Source organism: Rhea pennata, chromosome 7, assembly GCF_028389875.1.
Source record: "Rhea pennata isolate bPtePen1 chromosome 7, bPtePen1.pri, whole genome shotgun sequence".
In the NCBI taxonomy this organism is placed as follows: Eukaryota; Metazoa; Chordata; class Aves; order Rheiformes; family Rheidae; genus Rhea; species Rhea pennata.
The window spans coordinates 24,494,721-24,508,167 of NC_084669.1; positions in this window are offsets into that span (position 1 = coordinate 24,494,721).

Here is a 13,447-nt window from a genome sequence, read left to right on the forward strand (position 1 = left end):
CTGCACGTTGGCTGGACGACTGCTGGCGACAGCACGGATCCTCAAGGATCTATATTCACCATCAGCTTCCCACTCACTGTAAGCCTGGTGGGTATGGTGAGTTAGCATGTGTTGGCAACCAAAATACATTCACTTTCCTGGCTTCTAGTATGCTTTCGGGTCTTTGATATCACTTCCACCGGTGCCAGCATGTCCTCATTCCTGTCTTTATCTACCCCAGAGCAGACAACTTTTAGCCTTCAGCTTGATGATTATGCGGCCAAAGGCAAGTTTTTTACCTTTTTTTCTAATGTCTTCTCTTTATTCCACACACTAACCTTTGAAAGGTTCCCTGATTTTCTATAAAGCTTTCCTTAAAACCTTTTTGCTTTTCTGTTACAGAAAGCCTAAAACTTTCCGTAATGTGCCATGGCAGATTCATCAAAGAGGAAATCTGGATTCCTCAGTGTCCAAACCACACCTCTTCCACTCAAGCGTTGAAGCATTGACCCTCACTGGCATGTAGGACTGCCCGCTAGAGGGAACAGTGATTACAAGCAAGAAGCCGAGACACAGTATCCTTTTCCCGCAAGTTTTTTTTCCCAGCGGACCAAGACTCAGTGTTGCCCCCTCAGACGGCTTCATTAGGAAAGATGAGATTTGGGCCCTACTGGAGTCAGGCTCACAATGACGCGAGAAGCTCCAGGTATCGTGAGCATGAGAATTTATCAGGGAAAATTCTCCTAATCAGTTGCCTCCTGTCTGGGAGCGAGGAGAGGAGTCAGAGACCAGTCAGGGCAAGGGCAGGATGCTGAAGCAGCCTGCTGGCCTCCACACCTGTTTTTCAGTGCCTGCCTCTCTTGTTGAGGTGATCATCTTGGGAATGAGCTCTCCGAGCAGACCTGCACGTGCCCTCTGCTGATCATTCCGGCTCATTGTAGGAAACTGACTTCTTATGCCCACCCCACCACGTGCCAGAAGTTGCTACTGTTGATAGATGTAGATGTTGAATAGGAATCTTTAGTCTCTTGCAAGAACAGAAATGCTCTCCTGTGAGTGCAAATGCCTGTGCCTGAGCAAAGTTTCAGGTTGCCCAGGTGTTTTTTCAAAAGTACCTGATTTCCAAGATAGGTGCTATTAACTTTCAGTAGGTCATGAGTTATTGACTTTGACAGTTATTTTTAATGTTACTTCAAATCTTTTCCATTACTTTTGTCATCTACTGTCTTTCTAGAAGATCAAAGTCCATTCCAAAGGACTTGGTCTTCACATTTAACTTTTGTAACAGATTTGTCAGGATGCTAGAGTTTAGTCTTGGCCCGTGGCTCTGGTGGATACTACTGCAGTACAGATGAGCAGTAATAACAAACAGTTTCAGTTCAAGTTCTGGGTGCTGGATCTGCTGCTGTGTTATACTAACAGCATTATTCCAGCCACTGTATTTACTGTATTACAGAGCAGCCACGCTCCTCCCTTCTAATTATTCAGATAGTTGCTTTTAAAATGCAAAAGAGCTTAGATGTTAGAAACCTGCTGTGCCTTTTGAGTTACCTCAGAAGGTTATTGTGCAAACTAATTCTATACTGATAGCAGAGAGACTCTGGGGAGGAGGCGATACAGGCCCTACGTAACAGAGCTAACACTAGCTGCGCTATCCCTTCGGGCAAGCCAGTGTGGGGAAACATAGGCAAAACGTTACAGCACTATGGCAGCGCCCATGAGAAGCGGTTTGGTAGCGCGCGCAGGTGCCGGAGGGTGCCGGTGCGGGGACGGGCTGTGGGCTGTTTCTTCTGCTGGGCTGTCATTCAGCAAAGTTGTCTTTCTGATGTCAGATCGATGGCATGGCAACGTCTTGTGGTATTGTGTTTTCAGACTGACGTTTTGAGTGCCGAGAATATTAAGCCTAAACAGAGGTATTTGTTTGTCTCCCTGGATGTCAAAACAATACAAGCCCTTGCTATTCCTCTCTCTGTAGGATCCCCAAAAATTTAGGGAGGGAGTGTTCATCGCCCGGGAAAGTGTTCTAATTTTGGGACTAGTTGCGTGTTTCCACTAGTTTTGTTTTTATTAGGTTAAAAAAATGTTAGCTGCTGGGATGTTTTTAAACTTGACAATGATTTAGAATGCTTTGGAGCCCGAGAACCCACAAAATAGTCTCTTTCTTTCAAAGACCCAAGCACCTGCCCTCTGAAATGCTGAATAGTTGCCTTGGGCTCCTAAAAGCAGGTGTTCGCTATGTTACTGGTCACTTTTGAAAACTGTGGCGAAGCTGTGATGGTGCTTTGAACATGCAGATCCCTGGAGCTTTGCATGAATCCAGGGGCTTTTGTCTTTGGGTGCTATCAGTGAGTAAGTGCAGGCAAGACCTGGCCACTGGCCCTGCTCGCGCCCCTTGGCAAAGCAGCTGCATCAGCACCAGCCTCAGAAAGTTACTCTGACAAAACCTATCGTCCCTTTATTTATTATGTGCATTCCCAAAGTGTCAAAAGCTCAACAAAGATCATGCTAGGCACTGTTCAGATACATAGTAAGAGGCAATCCCTAGCCTGGAGAGCTAATATTCCAGATAAAAGAGGCTTATGTAGAGAAAGGAGGACACCTAAGCAGAACGAGCAATACAGCAGCAGAAGAACCCTACAGACCAGCGTTGTAGGTGGTAGTGTCTGCTGCACAGAGTACGGCGTAGTGGGAAGGATGAGTGATAGCGTCTCATCAAAGGGCGTCTGGTGGGAGTTCTTTGGGGTGCAGGGTTAGGGGGAAGTTGTGAGTGTGGATTTTTTTTTTTTTTTGAAGCACTGAATTTCTCTCAAACATACTGGGTAAAAAGGAGAAGGGAGAGAAATGACAGATTTCTGGCGGACCACACCAGAGGTACAGTTGGAAAAATTTGCCTTTTTATTTCCTAAGGTTTGAGACTTTTACATTAGTTTAAAATAAAAGCTTTGAGTAAAGTTCTACTTTAGAACATTTCCCTTCCCCCTCCAACCTGGTGGACTGGAAGAGCTCAGCTTTGCTACAAAATATGCTATTATTTGGAAAAGCAGAGGTTTTAACAATTGCATAGGAAGAATACGTATATAATTATATAAGATTGCCCGAGTGGACATTTGCAGCTGTACTGAGATGCTAACAGCATGCAGAAACCATTATGTTTTCAGTTGTTTGGCAAAAGTTAAGAAACTTTATATATATATTTTAAAATTAACCATAAAGTAAATCCAGATGGTGTTCTCTTGCACAGACAAGGAGTCTTCAAACTAGACATATAGCTACAGCCCAGCTATAACTTGTTTTGATTACTGCAGATAAAGAGAGAAATGTTTTAAATGATTATGCACCCTCCTCACAAAATGCTGAATGTCCTTGATTCTTGCTGAAGTCAACTAATGCTTATGCAGCACTAGATAAAACTTTTTTTGACAATTCCTTGTGTGCATGAGAATCTAGTTTGGCATTATTTGTTTAATCTCTCTCTACACTTGGGTATTTCTTAATGGCCCCATCAGAGGTTTAGGCTCTGCTGAGGTAAGTGCTGCAGACAGATAAAACAAAAAGGACAGTTACTGCCCCGTGTTGCCTACAATTTGAGCTTGATTTTGCTCTCTCTTCGTCCCCTAGTTAAGGGTTAGCAAAAAAGTCAGTTGTGTGCATATTTTTGACTGATGACACATTCAGCATTTTCCATGATTCTCTTGTAAGTGTTGTGTGCAGCGTTCATTACTCTATTTCAGCTAGGTGTTAGTTATGCTAGTGTCTGTCAGCAGGGAAATCAAAATTATATTGAACAACAAGACCATTTTGCAAATCAAATCAAAGCGGAACCTTTACTTCACAGGGCAAGGATCTTGGTGTCTGTGTGTTTTAAGTCGGTGCGTTAGGAACATCTCTACTGTGACTGTGAGTAGAAACATACAGTCTTCAAGAAAATCATGAAATTCTGAAAGGGAGGTGGACTGAAATGCCCACCAGAAATGGTAGACACGTAGTATCTTTTTAAGTTACTTTTCTTTGGTTAATAAATAAGTGTTCTTGTAGGTAGCAGTTGGTGTTGTTTGTCCAAGCAGTATGACAGGTAGAAGTATTGCTTTATGAGCTTTCTAGTCAGCTAATGATTTACTGGCTGGTGTAGCTTGCTGTATCTGACACAGCGCTAATAGCCCAGCAGTTATGGTTGTGTTCGTAAGCCAGTATTTGAGGCTAGCGACAAGAACTCACTGGGGACCAGGAAGGAAGGGCCTGGTCCGGAGCGAGGGTAGTGGGGCCTGGGGCCGGGGTCTGTGTTCAAGGTCCTGCTGCTTCTCCGTGTTCTCAGCAGAAAACACATTTTGGGAGATCTGTGTTCAAGTGGAGTGTGGATCCCAACGCACAGTGAAGCGCGTGACCTCTCTTGACTGAAGAATACTGGGAGCAGGAGGAGCTTGAGGCCCCGGTATGCTCCCTCCTCTCTTTGCTAGGCAGTGCTGAAGAGCCCTGGGAGAAGAGCACTAAACAGAGAAATACTAAGGGGAAAGAGTATTAACCAGTAAGTACATTTTTCTGTGCTTTGCGGGGCATCCTGACACACTCCTGAAATTCAAAAACTGGGCTTCTCCAACTGCTTGTAGTATCTGAACTGCTCTACGAGGAAAATGACATTGTACTTTGTACTAGAGTATCACACACATTACTGAACTTAAATTCCCCTGGTGACAAATTGGGAAATTTCCACAGTCTGTTTCTACTCTCATTTTTCACTGGGATAAGGAGGTTTTCTTCTTTTCCTTCTCTGTATCATTACTCTCATATTGCTGCAGAGATTCCAGAAAATGTAGTCCAACCTATTCCCTAAGCATAACGTAACATGTTTTAGAAAAATAAAAATAATGGATACTTGGTATGTAACTCTGATTAGAAAGCTTTGTCCAGACATGCTGAGAGCAGGTTTCAGGTCAGAGTAATCGCAGGGTATACTGAGTGCCAAATTTAGTCTTAAATGGAGCTGAGAGCCGGGAAGTGGATTGATGCTTGCTGTCCTCCTGGTACAGGCTTCCAGCTCGCTGGCAGTGCAGATGGAGAAACACCAGAATTGTCATGCTGGTGCCATTCGTCTGGTATGTGTGCTGCTGACTGCAGTCAATATAAAAAGCCTTAAAGGAAAGTACGGGAAATCTGTGCTGCCCATTTATGGGATAAATATTCTGCCCCACAGAAAATATCTGCTTAATCTCCCCACTCCACCTCCTCAGATAAAGCTTGGCTGGAAGCCTGAGGCATGAAGTTTTATAGCTTTTTCAAAACTATTTCTTTTCTTACAATGTAAATTGTCTCTAGTGGTGGTGGATTTTACTCATACAGCTATCTAATGTTTTCTTTAACTCTTCTATGCTTTTTGCCTTCAAGCCTTGTGATAATGAATGCAATAGACTAAATAATGAAAATAAGTATCTTTATCTCTTAACTGGTTTGAAATATGTCCCCTTTTCATTTTTCTTGAGCTAGCTCAGAGGAAGTTTGCCCGACCATTGCTCAGGTGCAGCTGTTCGGTGGCTACTCGGAACATCTGGTCCTGTGGTACCATATGGCTGCGACCTGCTGTCCATGTAGAAGTAATCAAGCGCACTTTGTGTCATAAAACCCCACAACAGCAAAACAATGCCTCATAATCCGCCAGGAATGCGCCACACCACCTCAGGGCAATGCCTTTTAATGGCTTTTAGCTCAGAGTTTGATCGGGTTCCAGGCTCTTTTAAGCTGAGAACGCTATAAATGTTGGAAATGAGGTACTCCGTTACAGGGAAAATACAAAAGCCAGACAGAGTAGGTCTGTGAAGTAGAAATCGAGTTGTTACCCTCTGAGAGATAGCAAGGCTGCCTTAATAGATGGCATTCGAGTGCAGCTGTTTATGGGTCTTACCGGTGTTGGCCCACAAAACACATACTCAGAAAGGAAATCAAGAAAAGCTAACATATGCCTGGGGGCTTTGAAGTTGTTATTATCATCCACATGCATAAGAACGAGAGATCCTCTCTAGTACAGCAAGTACTGAGAAATGAATGAGTTTGGCTGGCGCGTACATCAAAGGTCTTCACTTGTAATTTGCTTAAGAGATTAAAAATGAAATATGAGGGAATTACTGAGGAAGAGCAAGCCGATGGTTTTTTTTTCTTCCCTTAGAGCAGGAAAGAAGAACAATTGAGCATCTTTTCTGGCTGAAAGTGATTACCGAAAAGCTTTCTGAGAACCCCAAGCAAAACAGCAGTTGCATCTTAGTTTCACTGACATCAAATAAACATTTGATTTTCTGAGACCCAATTGGACCTGTCCAGTGCCAAGTATGGGTGTCTTTGAGATACAAACACGCTTGATAAAGCTCCTCTTTACAGAACTGCAATCTCTAAAGCAATGCATTGCCAGACTGTGAAATGTGCTGTGCATTTCAGCTAGTGGAGTATTTTACTTCAGAAATAAATGGAAAAAAAATAGTGAAAAATATTTGAAGATTGTTAATGTTCCCCATCTAGTGAAACATGATTTTTATTGAGGTTGTTCAGGAGACCAGGAAACCGCTAGGGAGAAGGCAGTGTTACCTGCTGATGCCACGGTTGGACTGGGAGATACGAAGGCTTGACAACATATGTGATCTTTTGGGACAAAACCGACTATGAATGCATTTAAGTTGGAAATGAGAAGACTTCTAGCAGAGGGAGAAGTGACTTCCTGGAGCAGCTTCCAGTGAGAGTGCAGAGTGCAAGAAACTCTTGTTTTAGGGTTTTGAAGAAGAATTGTATAAATTCTTGAAAGGGATTCAGAGATGCTGGCAGATGTCTAGGCCCAGTAAGTCTTCCCAGCAAGTGACTCTGAGATGCTGAATCCAGATCAGATACCTTAAAAAAAAGTCTGGCCGTTTTTGAAGCTAATGTGGGAATTGCTGGGTGTAAGATGCTGACTGCAGATAATTTCTGTGTTTGCTTCTGACAGACCTTTCTTTGATGGGGTAAGACTTGCTGACTATATATCCAGCACATGGTTTACCAGGGTGGGGGGATTCCAGAAGCTATAGCCACTGCCCTTAACTACACAGCCTGTTACTGAATCTACTTGGCCCTCGTCTTTTGGGTTGGGATCATACCTGCTCTTTTTTGCTCAGAATTGGGTAATGTGAGAGATTCCTGCTGTAACTACATCGTATATAGCATAGATCATCAGTCTAGCTCATTTGTTGTGCATCACTGAGGCACAAGGAAGGAGGGTAACAAATGGGTGCATTTGTTTCCTACGCAGAGTTAATTGACCATATTCATGCACTGAACCTTGCTACTCTTAATTCGTATGCAACGTTAAAATATTCATTCTTGTGAAACCAGTCTCTCTCTCCCGTAACTTTCCACCTGTCCACATAAACGCACTAGCACTGAGGATTTAAGGAAAGTCTTTAGCTTGACTCATTCCTCTTCCATTAAGACTATGAAGCACCTGTATTTCTCCAAAAATCCATTTAACGCATTTTATTCTAACTGTTACAGATGCTGATTACAGTTGAATTGCGGCTTCAATCCCTGGAATTTTCATCATTTACAGATAGTGAGGTGACAACCAATTGTTTTAAAAGAACATTCATGTAGAGAGTTCTTGTGTGAATTACAATCTGAGTGTCACAGCAGCCCTGAGAAAACTGGCTTGTGCCAGATAAGATCATGCAGAGAGGTTTGAGAAACTTCCCTGCTGCCAGAGAAGGCAGCACTGGAAGTCAGGAGCACCAGCTCAAGAAGTGAAATTCCTGGAAAGCTGGAAGGATAGTCAGTGAGAGGATTCAGAAATGTTTCCAGGAAAAGTAGGTCTGGAGCTGAGGTGCACAACAGAATTTTTGAAGAATATGGAACTATCAGCAGGAGTTGCTGCCTACTTCAATTATAGTTCATTTATCTTTTAAAAAGTAATATGTAGAAATAGTGCATAAAACTTCTGCGAGGCACATTTATGAAATACCTTACATTTTTCAATGATGATAAGTAAGCTTAGTGTTAGAGAGAAAGCTCTGCTGCACACCAAAGATAAGTATAGGTTTTACTTATTGACTTATCCATTTAAAAAAAAGGAGAGGGAAACTCGGAAAGACGACAAACTTGGAAGTAGAATATATCAAATATTGTTTCCTTGGAAACAAAAAGCAAGATTACATCACAGGGTTCAAGACTATAAATAGAAACCTGATAGTATAGATGCAGAAGAAACTGTTGCTCCTGAAAGAGAAACGTAGAAATGAACATGACCTCTCTTTAGACACTGTTGTCACAACATAGCCAGCCAACCTGATTTTGAGGACCAAGAGTGAATTTAGGCTACGGTTCAGGACAGTCTTCTCTCAATTAGCTGCCCAAAGATTCAGCTTGGGGAGCTGGCTCAGTTGGTGAGAGAGGTCCGATTTGCACATTCTGGTGTAAATACAGTCAGTTTCTCTGCAGTCCTGCTATGCTGCTGTAGCAGAAGTTACTAAAAGCCTTCAGCCTGGTGCTCTAAATGCTTCAGATGGTTGTGACAAGGCAGTGAAAACTCAAGACCTTATTATTGTCATGAAGCAGGACCTGCTTGAAGCATTGGCACTTTTTGGAGTCGTTGGCCAGGTGAGAGTTCAGACCTTCGCACAACAGGCGTTTCAACTTGTGGGGCTGCCTTGGGACCATCCCTCCTCCTGCTGTTCCTGTAATACCCTGTGTGGACCTTGCCTCTCTTCAACTACCAAGCAGCCAGGGGAACCTCAGGTCAAGCTGTCAGCTGCTCCTGTCTTAGTGATGCAACTGTTGTGGCTGAGGCCAGAGCATGCCTCAGACCCTGTTGTGGTGAGCAGTGATGCCCAAGAAAGGTTTTACGTAGAAGGAAAGTGTAGAGGGATGGTGAACTGGCATGCACAGGGCTTCCTGCCTGTCCAAGCCTGCTGCGTGCTCTTACCTGGCTGTGCCTTGGGGCCCATTTGTATTCTGCTAATATTGAGCATGGTTTGCAGATGTTTCCTATTTCTGAATTGTGTTTCTTGATGCCGTGCAGTATTTGTGCTGTTAGTTACAAAAGCAATGATATTTTCATTGTTACAAATGAGATGCTTTGGACTATTTGGTGGTTCATCACATAACCCTTACTTCTAAGTGACGTGTCACTGTCTCCTTGCTTTACAGAAGAACTCTCATCTGTGAGTGCGTCCCTGCAGTATACAGCATGGCTGAGGAAGATAGCTTCAAAATAAGGCAATTTACACATCATCTTATGGGTTAATGTAGCTAACCTTCTTTTAAAGACTGAAGCCTTACATAAATTGTATTATTACTTGGTCTTTCCAGATGTTTAAAAAAAAAATTGATTGGTTATGGCTGTGTTTGTAAGCGATTCCTTTCAAACTGAGAAACACATTTGTTCCATCAGTTTGTGTGTGATAACACAGAGCCTGGTCAAGTTTCCACTTTCTGATGGGAATCATCTTAGTTTGACCAGCAATCTCAATGTGACTGACAGTTCACAAGGGGCTGTTCCTACCAAAAGCTGACAGAGTAAGGCTTGGAGCTGCTAGTAAATGATTTGTTAAATGTCCCAGTGCCATGGATGTTGCTGATGCTGTAATATATGTGTGTGTGTGTGTGTATACAGCCTTCTCAGCTCTGCTCGATTTCAGCAGCATGTGCTCCCAGCTGCTTCAGCCCCGGAATATGTCTGTGCAGTTCCAGGTGGAAGTGCTCTAGTGCCTGCGTTTTTTTGTGTCTCATAATGTGGTACGCAGCCTTAAATCTGCCAGAGATTCTCAGCTTTCCTTGGTGGGGGTGGGTGGGTGGGGGTGGGTGAGTGGGGGGAAATGCATGTTTATTGCCCCTGTCAAGAAAATAATGAAAACAAAGAACCTTAAGATTAATAATAATAATAAATTCCATGACTCATAAAGATGGTCTTGGGATGGGAAAGGGTGGGGGCTGACCCAGGAGTTCTGCACATCTGGGGATGGTAGAGATGCAATTCTTGTTTAGGCAGCAAAACGAGTGATTTGTATGCATGTCTGAGTCTAGCTGTGATTCTAGATCCAGGGTTGCTATTGCCATAATAGACTTTAAGATCCCAGGTCCGTAAGTGTTTGCTGCTAAGAGAAATCTGGATAAGATATGAATCTTGTGGTTTGTGTCAATCTTCAGTTTAATCCTATGTTTTAATTTGAAAGAATTTTAAGGAATTTGGCATGCTTCTTAAAGACTGTTTTCACGGGAAAAGTTGTTTGGGGAGGAAGACCTTAATGCCTGTTTTCTTGCTCTGATGGTACTTTAGTTTTCTTTGGTTTGTAATCTCTCACCTCTGTCAGCCATTGTGCCTGCACAGTTTGCTGTTTCTTCTAAATATCTGCTCCACTTTGAGAGTTGATAATTCGTGGTTGGTTCTGTCATTGTAATCGGAGTGTGCCAGAAGCTCTCTTGCAGTGTTTTGTGTGGGATAGGGACTGCACTGCGGGAATATACAGAATTTATAGACTCATGATTTTTGCCCAAGCAACTCATAATTTATTCATTTATCTATTAGCAAGCAGGCATTTCTGAGCACTAGCATGACCACTAGAATGGTCAAGATGTATTAGTCGTGTACTTTTGGGTAACTTACCGAACAGACTGTTACTGCACTGATACTTTACACCTAGTAGATAGGATTTGAAGCAGCAGAGATGCCAGTAAGTAGACAACCTGTCTGTGGGATGAAGAGCAGGATGGAGGACTTCCTGGAGGTAATAGCGAACTTGGAATCAGGTTGTAATTAGCAGAGACAGAGAGGTTGTGGAGTCTCCTTCTCTGGAGATATTCAAGGCCCGCCTGGATGCAACCCTGTCTAACATGCTGTAGGTGACCCTGCTGAGCAGGGAAGGTTGGACTAGATGGTCTCCAGAGGTCCCTTCCAACCTTACTGATTCTATGATTCTATGAACTAGGTCTAAACTAGTTATTTTTCTCAAATGGTGACAATAATAAAAGATGGCAGGTGAATTGAATAATTGTGTGAGCTGATGAAAAGCAACTTCGGCTGGAAAAAAAAATCTAAATTTATTTTTCTGTTACTGTGTTCTCCCAGGCATACTCTACTTCCCTAAAAAGCAACAGCTATTTTGCCTGATCAGATGAGATTTTGGAGTTAAAGCTTCTCTATTAGACTAACCTGCATGCCAGAAGTGTTTTCCTCAGTACAATTTTCATTTCTTGTTATATGGTGTCATTTTTTTGATTCACTGAAGTAAGTGGGAAATGGAAAAGACGCTCAGGCTGATTATTTATTTATTTATTGAAATCAGTTGTGTTTTCCACTTGGGGATCAGCTAATTACATACAGGCAATTAACATTTCCATCTGAGAAATGTGTTGCATAGCCTTCAAACGTGCAGCACTTACACGGCTCAGCCTTCCCCGAGAGAGCGGAGGAGGAGGGGGGGGGACGTGGGGCGGAGGGCAGCAGACTCCCCCTCGGCTGCCGCTGACCCACCAAAGCGCGTGCGCCCGCTCCCGCCAGCCCGGAGCAGCTGCGCAGCCTGGCCCCACCAACGCAGCGCTGCTGGGCATGTCATGGCGTTGCTTCTCCGTTAGAGATTTTTCTCCTGAAAAACTATTCTCCAGGCAATGTCTTCTGGATTTTTTTTTTTCTCGAAATCAACTTGAGCACCGTTGGTCACTTGGAGAGCAAAGCCTTTACAAATGCTCCCTGCCTGGGTGACCTGACTAAATCACAGGTGTCGCTACCTTCAGGCATGGTCGTAGCTACTAAAATTGTGCAGCTGAATGATAGTTATGCCCTCACGCGCAGAGTTAGAAATGCAAGTCAGTGAATAGAGCAGAGAGTGAAAAGTAAATTAAATTATCCGAATATCCGTAGTTTCAATAGTCTTTGGTAAAATACTGTTTTGCTCTTGTGAGAATGGCTAAGAACAGTGTCTTTAAGTCTAGCCCTGGGATCCTGCTGTGTCTCTGTTACGAATGAGTAATGAAAAGTGGCCATTCATTGCTGAATGATTATTTTTCCCCTTCAATGGAGGGAGAGGGGGTAGAAACCTCCCAAATCCATGTCTTCTATGAGACCAGCAGACTAAATGCATCAGGAAACCTCTGGAGGGAAATAAAAAGTTATGAATGGAGAATAAAATATTGGTAGAGCAAAAGGGCTGTTGTGTATAAAGAGCAGATGGGAAAATGTTGAGTTTGAAGTTTAAAAGACAAGGATCTGATTCTCATTCAGCTGAGCAGAGGGAAGTGGTTTGGGTTTCCTTTCCTTGGAGGTTGGCTCCATTTGATGAATTGTCGAGATGTGCCATAAATGTTTAAGATTTATAGGAAAGGCTCCAAGTAATACTAATGAGCAGCTAAAAATAGATATGATAGGAAAATACAAACTGACAAACTACATCTAGCATAACAATAACTTCATAATCATGCGACTGTTGCCAACTGGAGATGGGAGACATGGCATGAAAATGAGCTTTTGTTTTTCGCATCTGAAAGTTAAAGGAGTCAGAGTGGAAACAGATGTTCTCTGAAACAACGTGTCAGAATAATTCTAGTAATGGCCAATTGTCACCAGAGCTGAGCAAATATTTCCTAGCTAGCTGGTTGACATTTTTCCAGTGATGGGTGGATTTGGGTTTTTTTGTCCCCACCATAAAGTTTTTTTTAAATCAGTATTTCTCAGTTTTACCATTTAATGCCTTTCAATTTTTTGAGGTTTTCTAAAAATTGTTGATCTTCCTAAAGCAGTCTTAAAGGATTTGGACAATCATTTTTGGTTGTAAATTTTTGTGACTAGCTCAATGATAATATTTAATACTAGACTCCTTCAGATGCCTTGTTTTCATAGAATGGGACATGTGGACCATCCACTACTGTTCAGAAGGGTTTTATGTTGAGGATGGTCACAAGGGCAGGTCTTGGCAAAAGCGGAGTTTGGCTTTCATATTCAAGCTCTCTTTGCCGAATACTTACCAAAGTCAATTAGTGATACATGGACAACTTGAGGGATCAATGTTCTTCAGTACCAGTGTTGATCTCAGCCCATGCTGGGTGCCTCCTGGGATGCCTTGGAAGGTCTTTGCGGTCATGAGGACAACTGGCAACAAGCAGGATCACATTGCAGCAAATGGAAGACTCTATCTGTTGACAATTGGTATTTTGTATTAGAGGAGGATCTGCTTACATCTTAGGGAAAGCAAACAGATCAACTGATCAGAAATGTGAGCTGAATCTCAGACCTACTTTTGAATTTTGCTTGAAGTTTAGTAAGTAATAGTTTTGTCAGCTGGCTGGATTTTTTCTATGCAGATTTTATTTATACTATGAAAATATTTTTATTTGGAATGATGTTTCTCTTGGGAAAATTTTGTCTTCTGGGTAACTTCCCTGAGAGTGGTTTTGAAGCTAAGATTAAGGGGGATAAGGCATGTTAATTTGCAGTGTTCATAAGCCAGCTTAGCTTTAAACGGTGTTAAACAGA